General features: G+C 48.1%; 2 long non-coding RNA genes across 2 annotated transcripts in view; both read left to right on the top strand.

The window, feature by feature from the left end:
• The window catches only part of LOC140259749 (uncharacterized), a 142,330-nt gene that overhangs the window by 81,662 nt on the left and 39,428 nt on the right, over positions 1 to 21,240 (top strand). The gene's annotated exons all lie outside the window — the stretch shown is intronic.
• LOC140259675 (uncharacterized) lies at positions 13,373 to 17,410 on the top strand. Its single transcript, XR_011905426.1, has 3 exons — positions 13,373 to 13,513; positions 14,231 to 14,307; positions 14,445 to 17,410. It is a non-coding gene; the product is annotated as an uncharacterized lncRNA (long non-coding RNA).

Here is a 21,240-nt window from a genome sequence, read left to right as displayed (position 1 = left end):
AGGCTGCAGCTATCAGGGTCCTTGCAGACACTAATTAGGGGTTTCTATTAAAAAATACCCCACAATCCTCCCTTCCTCCCCCCCCCCCCAAAAAAAAAAAGACCCAACAAAAAACAACAGCAATCAATTTTCTTGGTCCCAGTTGTGATAACTTGCCATCTCATCCTCCTGGATGTTTATCAATTCCTGCCTTTAATATTTAACATGTAGTACATTGGTTTATGAAGGATTAAGCAGATATTACAGTCAGCGCAGCGCCAAAAGCACTCTGTTTTGCTTTGTTCGAGATGGCTCTTGCATCTGCTTTGTTTCACCCGTTCTTGCCTTTATTTTGCTCTCTAGATAAACAGAAATAAATGTCATTATACTCATTCAATCCTTAAATAAACCCTGAGGTCCTCTGCCTGTGAATTAGCCACTTCCTATGATTTACTGATGCTTTACTTTGGTAATACATGCATGTTCATTAACGTTATAAGAGCTTTAGTGTTTCCTCAGCAGAAAGAACGGCATGTTAGTTGGCTGGGACATAAAGGCCAATTGAAGTGAAGGTTCAAGCAGCCCAGGCATTTCAACTCACTTTCTTCTCATTTGTGGGTTTAGAAACCAGTTGACCAGGTCAAAAACCTCATGAGCACAGTGATGGCAGTGCCTGACAGCCATGGTTGTCAGCTGTCACTGTTCTCCTGTTTAGTCAGGCTGGGAGAAATAGATGAAGCTTTGGTTTGTACTTTGTCTTAGGACAAACCACCATGATCCCAAGCCTGATGGCATCCCAGAGCTCTCTCCCAAGGCCCTTCTGAGCAGCCAGAGTGTTATTCAGGCTCAGGACAGAGCTGAATCATAACTAAGGGGGTGGCCATGATGGGGATCGTGACGTGGTTCCTATTTGCCATGATCCATACAAGACCCCACAGCAAGTCCTGGATTTGCTTTTGTTGTGAACATGGGCTTGTCACATGGGTGATGCTCTCTGCCATCTGGGGCAATGCTTCAATGGGGAGCAAAGTGAAGAGTCTGGGATGGCCGACAAGAGGACACAGACAGTGGTGTGTACTTAAGGTCCAGCAGGGTACCTTCTCCATATGGACTTAATCCTATCACAGCTAGGGATGCAGATCGAACCACTGAAACAAGCAGTTCAAATAGATGCACCAACCTGTCTCCTGAAGGGATACCACACTGATTTGCACAGTCAGAAGAGTTGTGTCCATCCCAGCTGCACCCAAGCTGGGTCCAGCAAGTTTTTACGTGCTCCTACATAGGCCTGCCATGTTCACTGTGCTGCCTACCGACTTTCTACACATACTTCTTAAGAGCAAAAAAAAACCCAACCTCCTGGCATTCTTTTCAAAGATGAATGTGTCAATTCCAGCTTGGCTTCAAGCCGTGGGTTTGATGGGCAGTCATGAGCTGCTGTTTTACAGTGGTGACAAGCGTCAGTGCATAACGAAGAGCAAAGACAACACTCACCAGATCCCAGCACTCCCAAAATCTCCGACAACGTTGATCTGATTGCAGACCACACCGACATTCTGCACTCGGTAACTCTGAACTCACCCATGGGGTATTTTTTTGGTAGATGGCTCTGTGAAAGTTAACACATGGATGGCTTCAAAAGAGCGTTTATTTCCCTTCCATACACACACTCCAGATCAGAGAGAGACAGCCTTTGCTCCACAATGTCTTACGGGTGGCAAAGAGTGAGCCTGGCAGGTTCAAGCACAAAGAAATCTGTATTCATGAATGGAGCTGCCTGAAAGTTCCAGTCTTTGAAAGATTCAACTAGTAGGTCAAGACCACCATTGCTATAACTCCTGCGTTCCCAAATTGTGCCTACTATGTTTGGAATAAAATGGGTCAGTGTAAGAGGTCTATTCCAGCCACTTCATTAGCTGTGCCAGTGTCACACTGAGCTGTGCTCACTGCTGTGTGCACATCCTCCCATAGCCTGCAGTTTTGCATCCAGTTTGTTGTAGCCTCTACACCCACTGCTGAAGCAATGCACTCACATTTATTCCTCTGCTGCTAGTGGCTCTCCCTTCATGTGGACACCATCCAGACAGCCCCAAACCTCCCAGGACTGCTTCTATTCCTGCATACCTGGGTAGTTCCCTACTGTGTAGGTGAGTCTGTGTGTCCAGCAGGACACATGGAGTGGCTGGGGGCTGGAAAAAAAGAGCTTCCCCCTGTGATACATCCTGAGCATACAGCTCTACACCCAATAGAGTCCCATTGGGGTTGGCCAACCCAACTCTGTGCAGATCAGAGATTGCATCCCTGCAACTCCAGGCACCCCCCCAGCTGCATGGTGTCAGACCACACAGCCTGACTCTGTACTACTCTGTGTCCCCAGCCATGTGATGGCTGCGGTGGTGGCCACTGCTCACCTTTCCCAGCATGGTGCTGTCTCACACATCGTGGTAGGTGATGTTCAGGTGATCTGATTTCACCATGCTGATGGAGCACAAGGCAGCCCCGTGGGCTCTTATTGCATTCCCTCTGGGTCCCTGTAGGAATGAGCAGAACCAGAGCTGGTGGTGACACAGGGGACACCCAGGCAGCTGAGAGACCTCCAGTGGCAGATGCTGTGAGTGCACAGACACACAGGGAGCAGCTGCTCCCATCGCATATGACTCAGCTGGCGATCTGGGGAAGCTAAAGCCTGAGCAAATTAGTTACTCAGCATTATTTGCAGTTGGCGACTGAATAGCTTACTCCCTAATAGAAACAACTGAATAAATCAATTAACAAATGCAACCCCCAGTAGCTCACTCGCAGGTATTTAAATGAACGACTCCATGTAACTGCTAACTCTTTTGAGAAGAGGCAATTATCTTTACTGCACCTCAGTAATTACTAACTGTAGTACACACCACATAATTTCAATGTAAGTCTGAGGGCAGTACAGCCAAATCACCTGGCAATCAATGTGGGCAGCAGAACTTGTGGAAGCAGATCAGCACAGAGCAGAAGCAAGCAGCGTAAAACCTGCTGTGCTGTCCATGCATGCATGACACAAAGTCTTACTCTAGAAAGATTTTAGATGAGGAATTCGATCCCATTACACAGGATTTTGCCAGCAAATGCAGCTCCTGGACATTTCTGAATTCCTGTAGTAGAATGAGATGAAATGGAATTGAGTCGTAGAACCATTAAGGTTGGAAAAGACCTCCAAGGTCTTCATGTTCAACCCCAGTTCAGTTGAATCAGAGCTTGTTCCCCATCTGCTTTGTGATAATCCATGTTCATAAGGGTCTCTTTACAGGTCTACTGGTTTCTCCTAGCTTCTGTATCTTCATGAGCCCACTGGGGAGTTGGGACTTATTCCTCTAGCATCAGATCAGTTCAACCCAGCTGCTGGGAGGTGCTTGGTAAGGCTGAGTTGAAGGCACGTAGGTCTTGATGGTGCTGCAAACACCTCTGGACAGTCATAACCATGTCAGGGACCTGCTGTATTTTTATTGGCTTCACCCTCTCTCTGTCCAGCTTCCTTGGGATGGTTCTCCCAGTCCTGCTAGAGAACGGGTATGGGCGCAGGGCAGCAGGAGATCCTGCTTGCACCTTATCTGCATCATGACAGAATCACTCTCAGGGCTAAGGAGAGCTCTGCTCAGGCTTGACCTTGCTGTTTGAGCCCTCAGCTGATTGGTATGCTGCAAGCTGAGCAGACAAATGAGTGTCTTAAATGCAGCACCATGAGAGGAATATATGAGGGAGAGTCACCATGGAACAATCCCCCTATAATTGGGATGGATGAAACGCACAGACCTTAGCCTTGACTGCTAAGTGGACACTCCCAAAAACCTTCTTGAATCCGAAGAGAGCTCAACGGGTCTTTTGGATGGCAAAGGACAAGGCCATGAGATCTCTCTGCCAGAATCAGAAGTGCTTTGTACCACACCTAGTTCACCAGGACCATAGCAGATGTTGGCTCCAGTGCTCTGGAAAGATATCACTTGCTGAGTGAGTGCCCTGAGTGCGGTCCCTCTGGCTGAGTGTTGTGTTGTAATGAGCTAGGCAGCTTTCACATGCATTCTGGGGTACTCTAGGTGGGGATGGTTGGCCAAAGGTGGCCCTGGGAGGATCAGGGAGGTTCTTCTGGGGTCCTGCCCTCAGATGCTGTGGGTACCAGGAGCATGTTCCTGGCTAGGCAGTGCTCACCATGGGAGGTGCAGGGCTGGGGTGGTCACAACCACATCACATTTAGGAGGAAAGTGCAAAGCTGAGTTGAGTGAGACCCTGTAGAGGAAAAGTGCCATTTCTCCATTTGCAGCAGCTCCTCCTTTGCCTCTCACACTTCAGGTTTTGCTGATGAAACCGAGGAAGGTCTCAAGCATTCGGACCATTGCCATTGAATCCCTGAAGACCAGGGTATGCAAATGCCAGCAGAGGTGCATTGGCCCCTTGCTCTTCTCTTCCCAGCCTCCTCTCGGTCCCCATCCGCTTCTCTCCATTCTCTCCCATCTCTGCAGAGCAACTTTGCGTTCCCACTTGCGGGGGAGAGGATTTGTGGAGCTGATTGGCGTGACAAGCTTCTACCAACCCACAGCAGCAGGTAACCCTGCCGTGCTGCGAGCGGCCGTAATGAGACGAAATAATGAGCCACGGAGAACCCAGCCCAGCCTGCGTGGCAGCACAGTGACAGATTGCTGCTCAGATCTGCCTGGCACATGCGCAGCGCTGCGTCCCGTGGGTACCACCATGCGTGGTAATGAAGCTGTGATGCGATGGAGGAATCCACCCTTCAGGAATGGCATCAGGGGAGGGGAGACGTGGGGGCCTGCTGCGCTTTGAATTGCAGGAGAGCTCGTTGCAGCACCCACCTCTCGTCCCTGCAGATGCTGCTCCAGCACATGGTGGATTCAGGGGGAGGAATTACAGCAACAAAAACATGGCTGGAATTGAAATAAATCCCAGCCTCTGCCAGCAGCACAGGTAGCTTCTCATTAGCACGGTGCCAGCTCCAGCTTGAGATTTTGTCTGGGGAAAATGAACGCTCCCACTGCAGCTCTGCTCTGTTGCTGGCGTGCACCGGTGGAGATGCAGCTCTGTGGCACCTTGGCTGCCTCCAGACATCTCTGAAGCCTCCTCTGTGGGGTCTGTCATCAATTCCAAAGCTTCCCAGGCTGTGCTGACAAAAATAGGCCGGGATCACAACCCTGGCAAAAGTTTCCAGGCGAGTTTTACTCCAGTTTGAGAGCCGATCTGAGGTGGTTTCTCGCCCTCTCGGTGGGGATTTAAACTGATTGCATCAAGTCCTCCCATTAACCGCCGATGTGATTAATGCCTCCTGTATTGTTATAAAGTGATTCTGTGTTGTAGATCTTTCTGAATGCCTCCTGAATTTATTATTTCCTTGTCCCAGTTGCTATTGGTGACGGCCTTGGTAAAATCCCTAGCAACATATAGAATGCAACATACATGGAAATTAGTTGAATACTTATCAGTATTATAGTCATAAAAGACCCTATTTATTAAATATATGGCTAAAGTGACACCTTAACAGCCAGAGGTACTAAATGACATGGGTAACATTCATTTGTATGTTGGTACATCGGTATAGAAGTGCTCCGGCAATGGTGAGTTTTATTGCCAACATCAAATTAAGATATATTGTGGGTAACATCATTAGGGCTGGTTGGACTGAACGGAATTTAAATAATGTCTTTAAGATGCAGATTTTTTCTGCGGCTTCAAAACACTCCCCAGCTAATCTCCTGCGGCCCAGAATAGCTAGCCAGTGAGTGCAAGTCTTCACTCAGAGAAGTGCCCTGATTTAATGATGTCCTTCTGCTGAGATTAGCTACACCTCCTGAGCAAGACCTGGAAGAGGCTGCTGTGCTGAATGAATGTTCCTGGTGGGTAAGATCAGCGCCTTTGCTGAGATGAATGGAGAGCTCACTATTTAACTCATCAATGGGAAGGCGGCGAGATCGTGGAAAGAACACTTCTGATTTGGGGAGTTCTTTAATGTGACAGCCGGAGCGATAACATTCAGGATGGAGATGGGACATGTGCTAATTCCAGCAGGGAGAGGAGAGAAATGCTGAAAGCCACGGAAGGTTTTTCACCACCTGAGGACTTAAGGAGCTATCGGGTGATTTCTTCTACAAGGACAGCTGTAGATGAACTGCGAGTTACAGATTTTAAGGCACAGGGGGAGATTTTCCAGCTTGAATCATGCAGGAAGTCAGAGAAAGTCCTCTGAAGTTAAAACTTATAGATAGCTCATAGCAGAGGTGGTCATCAGCCCACGATGGCACTGTGCAAGGTATGCCCAGTCTCTTCTGCTCCTTTGGAGGAAAGGTGATGGATGCCCCATCCCTGCAGACATCCAAGGTCATTTGGATGGGGCTCTGAGCACCTGATCAGCTGTGGGTGCCCCTGTTCATTGCAGGTGATTTGAACCAGATGGCCTTTGGGGGTCCCTTCCAACTCAAATGATTCAACGATTCTTTGATTCTTGTCGGCTCAGTAAAGGAGAGAATGGGCACGTCCTGAAGAAAGCCTGGTGTCCTGACATCCTTGAGGCCACTCCAGAAAGATTCCTGCACCATCTGTCATTCCAGGAAAGTATGGAGGTATAAAAAGACCACAAAGAAAAGAGGTGGTAGGGTCATCGTACAAATACTTTTGTCCATGTAATGGGCTCTGTCAAGCCCCAAGGCTTCACTGGTTGATAGAAAGTAGCGTAATAAATCACACAGTTTGCAGGCAGAGGCTTAAAACACGGTGCTTCAGAGCAAATAGGACACATCATCTCCCAGAGAATACACTACACAGTGGGATTTGTCACCATGGGAATACAGCCAAATACTTGGCAAGAGTTGGAGTAGAGCCTTTTCTGTAGAGACGAGGCCCCACCAGGGAGCCTGGGAGGATGCAAGGGAAGTGCTGGAGAGGGATGGACACTTCTGCTGCTGAAGTTGTGTGACTCTCTTGTCATTAAACACCAAGAAAAGACCCCAGTTTGGGAAGAGAGTGGTTTCATTTCTTCCTGCAGCTTCTTACCAATTGAAAGGCTCCTATGTTAGCACAGTGGGTCCGTTCCCACCAAATCTCGTAGTGCCAAGGAACAGCCAACAAAACTGTTCTTTCTACAGAGAAATGGGGAAATACAGTGTTTGCAAACGCTGCCCTAAGTCAAGGCTGTGAAAAGAATCTGTGGTTCCCATACCCACAGATGGGGATGCAAGACCTGTTTCCCAGCCAGAAGGCATTGGTGCTGGGCGAGCACTTCATCCATGGATCCCAGAACAAAGCTGCTGGTTGCATTTTTGCAGATGTATGCATCCTGCTGCTGGCCATGCCCTGATGAGCACAGCTCTGCAAAAAGCTCAGTGACTTCTGTGTGGTTGGCAGCGTGAAGAAGAAAAGAGACAGAAAAATGTGGTCAGTTTGGGACTTAGTCACCTTGGGCAGGTAGGTGTGCAGATGGCATGAGCACTGTTTGTCACTTCTAGATACATACAGAGCTCCAGAAACCTTGCAGAGATACCTTGGAGATCTATGGATGGAGGATGGGTCCCATTCCTCACCTATTTCATATCAGCAATATTAGGCACCACTGAGATGTGTGTTGTGGGCCCCACCATAGGATTCTGTGGTTCAACCTTTCTTTGTGCTTTGCTCCATACTGATAGAAGAAGTGCTGCCATGCATTTGGGCACTGCGCTACTAAGAAGTTGTTCAACTGAAGCAGGTTCACCTTCTTCTCCTGTGATGCAGGAGGGCTGACAGCGAGGTCTTGTTACCCACACAAGTAGAAAAGAATTCAGAAAGAGAGAAAACAAAGTGATTTAAATCCTTCTAAACATGAGTCTCACCCTTAGGGGCCAGTTCCAGGATTTCTGAAGGCCTCGTGTCTTTTTCAAGGTAGGTGATTTTGCATTCTGCAGTTTGGGTGTTAGATAGCATCTCTCATGCTTTTCGTTGACCTCCTGCTCCCAATCATTTTCTGTAGCCATGAGGGCACCAACCTCTCCAGCTCTGCTCCTTGATGCTAGAGGGAGCTCTGTGAACCGTGCTGGATAGCTAATAGAGCTCCTGAGGGCTTTCTCCAGCAATACGTGGGCCTGTTTAATCTGAGGTTTACCAGGAAATCATTTGGAAAGGAGCTGTCATTTCCTATCTGTGTCTCACCACAAAGCAGCAAGGTCTGGGCAGGGACCCCAGCTACCCCCCTGGTGGACACAGTGCATGGTTAACGATGGCACTTTCAGCCCTTGGTGATTATTTATGTTCCTCATGCTGTATCTCATTGCATCTGCAAGATGATCCCCTTTCTATTTATTAACCTGCTGTTTGCACATTCTGCCAATGCACATTTATGATGCAAAAAGCACCTCTGCCCAAATCGCAGTCTTCTCTTGCTGCGTCCATCAGCCTGCACGTGGAGCAGGAAGGTACCTGCAGATCTGTGCACCGGCTCATTGTCCTATTAGTTTGCACTAAACTGCAGAGGCCCCAAAGCACACCAAGAGCTGCTAAGGTATGAAGGGAGGAAGTTAGGATGGCAAAAGCCCAACTTGAACTTAGATTGGCCACTGCAGTAAAAGGGAATAAGAAATTCTTTTACAAATATATCAACAGTAAGAGAAGAACCAAGGAAAATGTCCATCCTTTAGTTGATGCAGCGGAGAATGTGATCACTGAGGATAAGAAGAAGGCTGAGGTCCTCAACGCCTTCTTTACACCTGCCTTTGATGGGCAGACCAGTTATCCTCAGGGCACTTTATGCCCTGATCTGGGATGGAACGCAGAATACACCCCTAGTGGTTCAGAGGGACACAGTTAAAGAGCTCCTCCTCCACCTGGACTTCCACAAGGCCATGGGACTGGATGGGTTCCATCCTGGGGTGCTGAGGGAGCTGGCAGGGGTGATTGCCGAGCTGCTCTCTGCCATCTACCAGCATTCCTGGCTACCTGGAGAGGTCCCAGAGGACTGGAGGCTTGCTGATGTGACTCCCATCTACAAGAAGGGCTGTAAGGAACCTGTCAGCCTGACCTTCCATATATTTATGTCACTTGTCAGGACCTTTGCCTGAGTTAAATAAGCTTGAATATCTTACAGGAGGGCACACGTTACCGATTTAGGTTGATTTCATTCTCATAAATTAAAGGAGGGCTTTGCCCAGCAATGAAAGTCCTACACAACATCTCTGGTGAGAGAACTAGTGGTTATTGAGGTGATATATTGTGTGTCTCTGGGAAGCACAGATACTGGTACACCCACCTGTAGATACACCTAAAGTCATCCTACCCCAGGCACGATGCAGACCATGAACTGGAGCTATTGGAGGCCACAGGCAAAATAATTGGCTGTTCTGGGCATAGGGAAGACTTGAATCAGCCCCTGGCTGTTCCAGACCCTTGAAATTGTTCAACCACAAATCTCCTGATGGCTTTCCGATTATGTGAATGTAAACGACATCCACAAACTCACACTCATTAATGAACAAGATCTTAGGAAGGGGCCGTTCAATGCACAGAGCAATTAACGCAGCAGTTGATTAAGGCGGTTTGAGGGTAAGTCTTATGAAGAATTAAATATTGCTGCATTGCTGCAGATAGGCGCTTGGCAGAGACACAAAATCACAACAAACGTTTGCTGCTAGTAGCAGGCATGCAGGTTTCCCAGTGAGGTGAGCACTGCTCCATCTCTGTGACCCCCCAGCACCCAATGACGTTCAGTTGTTTTATTTAAGAAGGTGCAAATATGGAATCGCAGCAAATCATTAAGGTTGGAAAAGATCCCACAGATCCCCAAGCGCAATCCCAGCCCTCATCTGCTTCCCCCTGCCTTATCAATGACAGAGTTCTGTCTGAACATCAGTAAGGTGATGTTTGAGTGGCTCCCTCAAAGGCCTATCAACACATGCCTTCCAATTTCAGGTCTTTGGTGCTGCAGTTATTTGCTGAGCATTAGGGCTCATGCATCTATCTGCTGATTTTTGCTCTCTTCTTGTCCCTCATCTGTTTGTACTGATTTGGGTATTGCATCAGAGCCCAGCTGATCAAACCATCTCAGCATCACTGTCACGTCACTGACAGCTCAGTGAGAACAAGAATGCCCTGCTCAGCTGTGACACCATGCTGTGACTGCAGCTATGGGACAGTATTGGATCTTGCTGGACACAGCAGGTTCACCACCTTCCTTTGGCCCCTTCCACAGGATGGAGGTAGCACTGAGTTTCCTGCCCTTTGCTGAGTGCTTTGAGGTGTGCAGTGCAGAGGCGAAGTTCTCTCACCAGCCCTAAGCATTTGTACTACTACAATTGTGAGCAAGTAGGGGAGGTGACTCATTCTCCTAGGAAAATACTGCTTTCATTCAGAGCCTGGAGCATTTCCCAAAAGTAATTAACTAGGAGAATCTGCTAATTAAAAGACCTTGTGTCTACAGGAGTACTTGGCAGAGGTGGGTGTCATCTTGCCAGCTTTGAGGTGCTAAGAGATGATACCTTGAGAACAAAGCCCGGTAGGTGCTGCTGCCTGCTCTGCCCCAGTGATGTCCTGGCTGCATGGATGCTGGTTGTTCTCAGCAGTGAGATGTAAGGACAGCAGCTGTGGGGGTTTACCTCTCCCCTGTGCTCTCTGTGAAGATGCTGAGGTCCAGCTGTCAAATTCACAGCCCCATTTTAGCGGGGTCTTGATGCAGATATGCTGGCACTCAACTTGAGGTGGGCTGATCCTTCGTCCCCAGCCTTATCTGGAGTGTTGTTTCTGTGTAGAACCGACAAAGAACGTAACCATGCAAGAAAGAAAACATAAAAAACCCAAACCACACAACACCAACAGACATCTCACCCATGCAGTCCCGCTGGTGCCTGGCTGAGCTCAGCCAGTCAGTGATTATACCACCAAGAGAGGGTGAGGGAGGACCTGGACAAAGGAACAAGGTCCTTGGGGATCACATACCATTATACTGTGAGCTTGTCTTTAACAGCTGCTGAAGTGCCCATTTGCATTGCCTTGAGCATGGCAATGGATGGACTGATTTTCAGCCACCTGCTCACAATCGATAGCTAAACTTGTACAGCAGTAGGAGGGAGGGGAAGGGTAGAGAGGGAGGGTTTTCTTTCTTTCTTCTTCATCTTTTTTTTTCCCACCCAGTACGTTACAAAGTGCCATCAGTACTTTGTGTTGTGTGCATTACCTGCGTGTCCCTGGAATCGGTTTCAGTCTCTTGGCTGGAGGAGGTGGCTCTGATGAGTGGATGGGTTGTGCTGGTGGTGGCAGGAGGTAAGTGTGGAGCTGCAGCTCACACACACATGTGGTCGTAGCAGGGGAAGAATGAACAGTTTGCCATATGATGCCAGTTCTGATCCAAAGGTGCATCCCAACGCTGGGAAATGGCTGTTCCAGAAGGAGTGCTTTTTGCCTTGCTTGCTGCCCAGAGGGACAACATGGGGTGAGATGAGCCAGAGGTTATGCTCTCCAGGGCTCCCACAGCAGTGGCTGGGCTGAGCTCCAGGCACAGCATCACTGGGAGATGAGAATTAGTTACTCCTTTAGTGCTGTTCCAGCCATCTACCTTTGGCATTAATGACTTGCAAATGTGCTCGGGTCGTTAAGGTAATAACCTGTCACTGTGGGATCCAGAGACTGGCAATGTCAGAGGGAGCTCTTTAGGACTCAGCAGCCACTGTAGCAGCACTCTTCCAGCTGCTTTGATTTACACTTTTTATGGCTTGGAGCATGAGCACCTTTAGATAAGGCATAGGTCCTCACCATATCTACCTCCAGACCCTAAAGGCCAATAGCACAAGCTGGGCAGTGCAAGCATCCCCTCCCTGCAAGAGGAGGAGGGAGAAAGCCAGGCTGTGGGCTGTGCTGTGTGATGCGGTTGTGTACCTTTAATAGAAAGCACAGGTAATCAGACCTCAGAAGAAATTATTTAGGCCCAGGTCTCCTCTTATTCTCTCTGTGTACTGCTGTAGATTTCACTGAAGTGACTCCAATTTACACCCCATCAGGAAAGAAAGAGTTAGCTCTTGCGTTTTCAGCTGTAGTAAATTATTTTTAGGAACCACAGCATTCATCACGAAAGCTTCTCTGTCTCATCCTGCAAGGAAGGACTGAATAATGAATGAATACAGTGCCGGACTAATATCTACTGCTCAGCCATCCATGAAAGCAGGCTGAGCAGACTGCATGCATGCTTCTAGTGGACAAGGCTGTGTGATTCTGCATCCTAGGATCACTGGTATGTCAAGGAACCCTGTCCTTTTCATGCAGCCCAGCAACCACAGGACCTCGTTGCTCCTGCATTCTGCAGGACACTGGGGCAGAGCTTAGCCCTGCAAGGCTGTGACATCCCCTGCAACCTGAGAGGGAGTTTTTCACCCAGAGAGTGGTGATGCATTGGAACATGTTGCCCAATGAGGCTGTGGATGCCCCATCCCAGCAGGTATTCAAGGCCAGGCTGGATGTGGCTCTGGGCAGCCTGGTTGGAGACCCTGCATATAGCAGGGGGTTGGAACTGGATGATCACTGTGGTCCTATTCAACCCAGACCATTCTATGATTCTATGAACCATGAGGAGCCGTGAACCCTTCAGTGATATTTGGGAACACCAGTTCTCAGGTGTTGCTGGTCTTTGCTGCCTACACCACACTCAGACCAATGAAAGCAATCTCCTCGAGCAGTGGATAGGTGTTATGCGTGTGGATGCCCTGCTGAGGCTGCTCAGGGCAATTAGACCCAGTTGATGTACCCAGAGCCAAAAACATGTTTGTTTGAAAGCACTCGATTGGGGGAGAAAACTTTACAAACCACTTTCCCATTCTCAGTTTCTCACTGTGGGTGGGTTTCATGTGCTTGGTACAGGGCCCCTGCAGAAGTGCTGCCTTTAAACCTCAGCCCAGGTTGCTGTTTAGCACTGGCCATGCAAGGATTGCGTCTTACTCTTCTCAGATGTTGCCCTTCAGTCAGGCTGAACTGTTTAATTCTTCAGGCCCATAACCATTTCAGGTCATGTACTAATGGGCTTGAGATCAGTTATTGTGCAGGGAATGATAAATGGCTGTACACTGCAGCTAATGAAGGGGATAGATTATTGGGTTATAAATCAATTAAGTGGTTCTGAGGAAGTTGCAAACTGCAAGAAGAAAAACCACGAAGGAAAAGAACAACATCCGACACTTGGGGATGGGTGGGAGGCACCAGGTGCCATCAGCCATTACATTACCCCTCAAGGGGAGCAAGCACAGCGCTGCTATGTGTGGCCATCCTTGGTTTGATGGTGGGAACTGGTTTGTGCTCTGTGGTTATCAGGGGGTGTATGGGAACAGCTGAGTCAGGACCTGAAGCACTGATGGAGCACCTGGGGAAAGGACCCAGTCAGCCCTGAGAGCACAGGTGAAGGCAGTTCAGCTGTGTGATAGGAAGGGCTGGAGCCTGGCTGCACCTCTTAGACCTCATTGAAGGGTTGAACTGCTCTTGGGGAAGGAGTTCTGGTTGGAGATCTCTTCTTGTTGGAGCTTTCCTTGCTGAGCCTCTTCTGATATAGGTGAGCAATCTTCTTCCCTTCCTTTATAGCATCTTTTTATCATACTAGTCCTTCTGTCATTGCACCTCTGTTGTAATGCCTTTCCCATTGTACTGACCTGTTGAATTGCTACAGGGGGTTACTGGCAGCAGGCTGCCTCTTCCAGGAAATACCTGGAACCTCTGCACAGCATTAAAGTGACTACGTGTCCTGTGCTTCCTCAGGTGGTCAGGATTTCTTTGGTGTGTGTCCAAAACTGGCTATGGTGGCTGTCTGAAGGGCTGCACAGGCACATTGAATTGGTTGGATATCAGAGGTAGAGTGATTGGGCACTGGAATGAGCTGCCCAGGGAGGTGGTGGAATCCCTATCAGGTGGCAAGTAGCTGGTTGGATTCTATGATGATCTTATGATTCTATGATGCCATGAGCAGTCTGGATGCCCCTACATGACTGTCCATCATAGAAAACATTCTCCCTGCAGGCATGCAGCACGTGAATTGTGAGCCTGTACGCTTCTTTGTTTTTCAACCCCAAGTTCTTCATGGTAGGGCTGGGAAAGTTGGTTGTTTGGGAAAAGCGAATGGTGAGAAAGAGACTAGGATTATCTGGGGAGCCGCATGGTTTACGTGCTTCTCATTGTGTTCTGACTTGTTTTGTTCCGTATCAGCAAGCCTTTAGAAAACCAGCAATGCAGCATTTTCAAAATTCTAATGAGCTTTTTTTTTTTTTTCTAATAGTTATCTAATGAGCTGTGGCAAGCAGCAAAGAAGCCTGTTGGATGCTTTAATGTCTTTAACTACAGTGTATCTTGGAGGTGAGGTGTCTCAAGGGAGGAATGGACTTAATGCTAAACAGATGCCCTGGGGGTGGTGACATTATCTAGTGCAGGTCTGGCTGATGCCAGTGCAGTCATTAAATTATGTGTGTTTTTGGGTGTGTACATTCCTCCAGGTCAGTAGGAACCAACTTATAAAAGCATACATACATACTCTTCTCCAAGGATACTGTGCGTGGTTTGGCTGCTCCCAAGCACCTTCCACTGAAAACAGAACATCTTCAGGGAACAGAGAGGAGCTGAAGAGCAGAGACACTTCTGTCCATAGTGAAGATACTGATCTAGGAAGGATGCGTATGCAGTGACTGTGAAGCTGACCATCACATCAGGACATCTTGGGTCTTGTTCAGACTTGATGGCTTTCCAACATGCATGTAGGATGCACATGTATCATAGGTGCTCAGGCCTCTGGACAGGTCCTGGTGGGTACCTGGTACTCCCCAAAGTAGCTTCTGTACCTTGTTTTGCATCTGGAGGAAGGCTGGCAATGGTTTTATTGTGCTGTCTGAGGGCCTCCCTTTACACAGAGCTACGAGTTTCCAGGTAGAGCATTGACATGCTGGACCCAGCATTCACCTTTCTGTTTCAGAGCAGTCTGAAAAGCCCATCTAGCAGGAGCCAGTGGTGGTCTTGAAAGCATTTTGTTATGCTGGGGAGAGTTATCACAGGATCGATCTCTTTAATACACCGGGATATTAAGAGGCCTGCAGAAGGGATGAGCTGGTTGTCTCTTTGCCAGTATTTAAAGAGCTCCACCTAATCAGCCGACGTCTCCTCCGGTTGGCAATTTTTCTTTTAGCAATACCTACCCATGCTGCAAGAAGTCGCTCAGTTTTCACACATTTGTATGGAGAGGCAAAGGGAAGGAATTTCCACCTACAAAACCCTGCTGGGAAGCCTTTAGAAATGCCTGCATCTTCAGTATTCAGGTGCTGAACTTCCACCAGGGTGAGTGCTCAGGTGATAACTCTCCGCTTTTGATCTATTGGATTTTGCAATGACTTTGGTATGGTGATGAGACTGCAATATACCATAATATATAGCTGTTTCTAGCAAGAGCTCTGCTATAATTGTATTTATGAGTGGAATACTTATAGAGGCCTTCAGGGAGCTTCAAGTGTAAAAACATTCCTATAACAACATATAGGCAGCCAACAGCCAAACAATTAATTTCTTGACTGCAAGTGGTGATTGAGGGGCTCTGTCCTGGGATACAACATCCATTCATGTTGAAGGGAATGAGGCAGCTGCTGCTGGACATTTACTCTTTCCTATGTGGCTTGTATGTTGTGCCTCAAGATGGTGCTGCTTGGGCTGAAATTAACTTCATAATGGCATACCTCCCCCAGTTCAGACATCCCATAGGGTGACGTCAGTCGTTCTTGTATGTATACAAGAAGGGTGAGAGGAAAGGAGGTTCATCCCATCATTTCATGAGATGACACCACAAGCTATTCCATTTATTAAAGCTTTTTGAGTTCATCATTATCTGGAAAGTTTTCCACTCAACGAACTATCACGGGAAACTGTTGAAGCCAATGGCTTCGAAAGCATGAAAGGGCTTCAGCATTTATATAGGATTACAGGTAATGCCTGTGGTTGTCATGAGTAGTTCCAGTATTACGAACAACAACATATGTTAAGAATTGAGTTGTACCCTTCAAACACATTGTAAGCTTCTTTGTAAGGAGAAGCTCCAGTGCGAGTGCTGCAAAGCCCTTCCCAGAGCAATCATGTGAAGGCAGCTGTGCCTGTATTGCTCAGCTTGGGTATTAAAAAGCAGTCATTGGGACTTTGTTGTGTCCTCCTGGTTTCTCATATACCCCTGGCTGCATTCAAACAGGCACTGCAACAGCTGGTGAAGGAAAGCTGGGTAGTAGAAAGTGCTGTGTTAAGGCTTGAGACTGGGCTGTTCATGCATAGAGAGAGAATTATAGGTGTCTGTCTCCCAGGCAAAAGTTTCTGCTGTACAAGAGGCTTTGCTCAGCACAGCTCTACATTGAGAAAATCTCTTCAGTAATGACATGCTGCTGAGCTTCAGCTGGCCACCTGCAGCAGCCAGAAGGAATTTCCCCCAAGAAACCTTGTCTTCTTATTTTAGGGAGAGTTTCTTAATCTCCTCTAATACATAAGGATAACTGCAGCTGGAGATACAATGCCTACCGGAGGGATTCTCTTCAATGAAGCAGCACTAGTTTGAAGCTCTTAAAGCCCTTCTGGAGAGGTTTGTGTGTGTGTTGATGTTTATAACTGAGCCTGACTTGAAGTGTGCTGCTAGAAATCCTGTTCTATTTATACAGAACATAGTTTGTAAACCCATATTGTGTTTTTGTTGCGTACTAAGGGGAAGGCATTAAACATCTTTAGGGATTCTGGGATAATTAGCAAGAACAAGAAGAAAGAACAATGACTGCTGATGCTCATGCATCCTTTGGACCTCTTGTTCCTCCTTTGGGGGTGGGATGAACCAAAGTCCTCTTCAGCAGATGCCATCCTGTGCTGCATTATCTTCCCATCTGTAACTACAGACCCCTGAGACCTGAGAGTGCTGATTAATTGCAGACAACAGGAAGTGGTGGAAGCCCTGCTTCTGGAGACCAGGCTCTGAGCAACCTGATGAAGCTGTGATGCCCCCTATTCATTGCAGGGGAGTCAGAGACACCTGCAGCTCTGCCCTGGGGTGCCCACACTGGGGATGATGCTCTGAACTTGTTCTGTCTCTCATACTGACACAGCTGAAGGAAGGTGTAGGTTGTAGAGGTCAATGGATCTGCATTTTCACCTTTCTCTCATGCTAAAGCAACCTTCCCAGCACTAGTGGAGCATCACAAATACTTTGGAAAAGCTTTCCCTAGTTGGGGCTTTCTGAAATGGCTCCTAGCAAACAGTGGTGGTCTCCTCATTGCCCTTCTCTTGGGTGCTGGCTCAGCAGTTGGCTTTAAGCATGACTTTGTCCAGAATAAAATGATGACCAGCAGCAGCTGGCAGTCTGTGGCACGTTTCTGTCCATGCCCTTGTGCCAGTTTGGCTGCAGACAGATGAATGCCCACACCCAGATGACTCCTCACTGAGGGCTTTTGCTTAACCCTACTGCTGTTGGTGCTCATAGCATAGCCCAGAAGCTGTGGCATCAACTACATTAAGCTCTTGAGATGCTGGTTTGAGGCACTATGGGCAGACACTGACCAGGATACAGTGGTACATCCCTATACATTTCCCACTGAGCCATGCTCTTCCCCAGCCTCCCAGCTGCCCTGTATTACACACATCAGCACATGTATATATGTGCTGATACATATACAGGGTGCTGCAGGGACTCCCCTCACCAGAGGGACCTTAATGAAGGGGCCACTCCAGCTGCTCCCATCTCCTCCTTGGGAGGCAGCTGGGAAGGTGCAGAGCTGCTTGCCACTTGAAACTGCCACTAATTGGACCTTATTAAAAATTTACTTCTGTTTGACAATAAAGCTGGAGCATTTATCTTTCCCCAGCAAAGCCATTAATTAACAACACAAATGGGCTACGCTGCCAGAACAGCAAAGCTCTGCCTGTCAATACGGTGACCTCGCTGCAGCCTTTCCTGCCAGCTCTGCAGAGAAAAGCAGCCACCCACACTGCCCCGTACAGGTCCACATGCAGATAAGTATCCTCTGCTGCTTGTTCTTGCTGAATTCAAGCTGTGGGATTTCCTACTTCCTTCATGAAGAAGCTAGGATGCAAGAAAACATCCTGGAAAACCCTCAGCTTGCTTAAGAAATGAGAACTAATGACCTGATTGAAGCAAGCTGTCCAAGAACCAGAAGAGCTTTAGATATCCCTGAGTCTTTGGGGCTGTGGCTAGAGCTCGTCTTGGTGGCTGTGCTGCAGCAATACTGTGCTTTCATTGCTGGATGTTGCAGAGCAGGTGCTGTCTATGGCATTTTTGCAGAGGGAGCTGTTAGGGTTAAAACCACATAACAACATCTTGGCTTAAGAGACAGAGAATCATTCAAGTTGGAAATGACCACTAAGATCACCTAGCAGAGCAGGAGCACAAGGGAGGGAGGTGAGTACCAGCCCACGCCTTGCACTCTGCTCAGAGTGGAGGGAGAGCCAAATTCCTCCGGTTCCTTTTGTGCAGCAGCAGCAGTGGTGGGAGGGATGCTGCAAACCGTGGTTCCAATTAGGTGCAGCGCTGTGGCACCTGTCTGGATGTGACATGATAATGCACCTGCTAAACATTATAAGAAGCTTCAGAGATACGATGTGACACGTGTGAGGCAATAGCTGGAGTTTAGTCAACACTCCATCAGTTAGAAGTCTATATTTCCAATTATCTGCGGACAGTTTGCCTTCAAGGATAATTGGCTTCCTGAAGATCTCTAGAACAGATGCCAGGGAGCTCTTTCTCTTCCACGGAGGAAAATCTGGAATGGTTTACAGCACGTGGTAGTGTGGAGATGTCAGTGCTGGAGGATTTGGGGATCAGCAAGGTGCCACCGTGATGTAAAAGTCTGCAGAGAAACCAGATTCCAGGAATATGAAGGGCATTGGGTGCTGCTGCTGGGCTTTATACCTATACAGCAAGGCCAGTCTGTGGCAATGTCCTTGTCCCATGAGATGGGCAAAGTAGATGATGGGGACTACAGTGCTAAATGCACCGGTTCTTAGCAACATGTCCCACAATAGGGGATGCGATATAATTACCCAAGCCATGGTGAGCAGCATCATGCCTAAGAAAGCAAAGGAGAAGCAAGGATGCGTGAAGGCTCCCAGCATCAGCTGGCCCCCAGTTGTTGTGTCTGAGGCTCCCAGTGCTGGGAGATGTTAGGCCATGTAACACCTTCGTGGTCTCCCTTTGCAGTCTGAGCAGGATCTGTTGCTTCCCACCAGCCTTTGTCAGCACTGTCCCTTGTTCAGACTGCTGCTCGACTGCTAATGAGGCAGTAATTGGCTCTATGTCAGCAGGATGGCAGTAACCAGGGATGATGTGCTGCACTGTTCGCTGGAACAAGAGCAGCAGGAGAGCTGTGCTCCGGTCTCTGGACATGGTCCTGACCAAACCAGGGCTTTGTTTACTCAAATAGCCAAAGGGAACATCCTTCTCTAACACCTGGCTGTGCTGGTGTGGAGCTTTTGCACTGAATTTTACTCTGTTTGGGTGCTCACAAGAGGGCAGCCTCTTGTGAAGGTACCACATGCATGGCGCTAGTGCCCAGACTGCCAGGAGCAAGCAGCCCATAGGATCTGTTTGCAGATTATTCACAACTGCCTTTTCTCTTCCATCTGCCTAACTTGACCATCTGGTACATTCTTCGTTCCTACAGGATAGCAGCAAGGCTTCTGGGCCTGGCTTTCACTCCAATTCATCAGCAGCAATAACACAGTCATTGCAGAGCAGCTCTCTGACTTGAGCATTTTGGCTTACCAGCATGGTGATACCACACTTTATTGCCTTATAAACCTTTCTGGGTAGAAGTGCAATGACTGGATTAAGCATTCCCCAGCCTACTTCCCAATGTGCTCTGCCCACAGCAATCCCATCCTGTGCATTCCAGGGCAGCTCAAGTCTTTTCTCTCTCAGCAAAAGGGGCTTGTGCAGGAACAGGCTTTGTTTCCATCCATTTTCCTCTGCTGTACCAATGGGAAATCTTTATTCCTGACAGCAGGGCAAAGCTGAGATACTCACCTGTGAATTAAGTTGTCTGTGGGCTGAAGTTTGTGACACAACTGATAATTGCCAGAGCCGTGGCTCCTCATCAAGGATGAGAGGAACTGTGCTGGAATAAACTTGAGTTCAATATATGACACTTTTCTAACCATTTCCTTGATGTTCCTGTACCCAGGTGCCATTTGGTTCTTGTCATGGTCTCTGGGCCATACCCCTGACATTATGAAGAAGGAGTAATTTCTACCAGTAATTAGGAGATGGGCAACTCCAGAATGACTTCTTTTAATGCACTGGTTCTCTCCTGGTGAAGGTGCTTCTATGGGGAGTGCTCCTGAATTCATGGGAGTTCCTCACTGTGACAGATACCTTGGTAAATGCCTGATGGTGAGATGCTCTGGAGGGGGAGCGTTGCTTTCCCTGCTCTGATGGCTGGCTGGAAGGATGCTAACCATAATGTGAGCTCTCAGAGAAGGGCAGAGAAGCTGGTGAGGGGTCTGGAGCACGGGCCTTATGAGAAGCTCCTGAGGGAGCTGGGATTCTTCAGTCTGGAGAAGAGGAGGCTCAGGGGAACCCTTATCGCTCTCTATAACTGCCTGAAGGGGGATTGTAGTGAGCTGGGAGTCTAGTGATAGGACCAGAGAGAATGGCCTCAAGTTGCATCAGGGGAGGTTCAGGTTGGACGTTAGGAAGTACTTCTCTGAAAGAGTGGTCAGGCAGTGGAATGGGCTGCACGGGGAGGTGGAGGAGGCACTGACCCTGGAGGTGTTCAAGGAATGTTTGGACGTTGTGTTGAGGGACATGGATTAGTGAGAACTATTGGTGATGGGTGGACTGGGTGATCCTGTAGGTCTTTTCCAACCTTGGTGATTCTATGATTCCTTGGTAGACCTTCTGCCAGCACTTACAGCACGTTGGGAGTTCATGATGAATAACAGAAAGGAAGCAAGAAAGTGTTTCCAATGTAGAGCTGCAAAACATAGAGTGGAATGGTCATGAAACCATTGAGATGACTCAGCAGGGAATACCCAACTCAGCAATGCTCTGGAGCTCATGGGGTGGTGCTAACCTAACCAGAAGACTGTTTCTGGTGTGAGCAAAGCCAATATAAGACTAAAGAGTATTTTGCAGAAGTGGAAAAAAAAAATAGACTCGGCTAATATTCACTAATTGCTAATATTTGTACTGACCTATAGATAAAAGCAGCGCCGTTCCCCAAGTCTAATTATGCTTGGAAAGGGCCAGGTTTTAGGCGTTTTTCACAA

This window comes from Excalfactoria chinensis, chromosome 16, assembly GCF_039878825.1.
Source record: "Excalfactoria chinensis isolate bCotChi1 chromosome 16, bCotChi1.hap2, whole genome shotgun sequence".
In the NCBI taxonomy this organism is placed as follows: Eukaryota; Metazoa; Chordata; class Aves; order Galliformes; family Phasianidae; genus Excalfactoria; species Excalfactoria chinensis.
The sequence above is the reverse complement of the archived record's forward strand: the minus strand, read 5'-3'. Positions and strand labels throughout refer to the sequence as shown.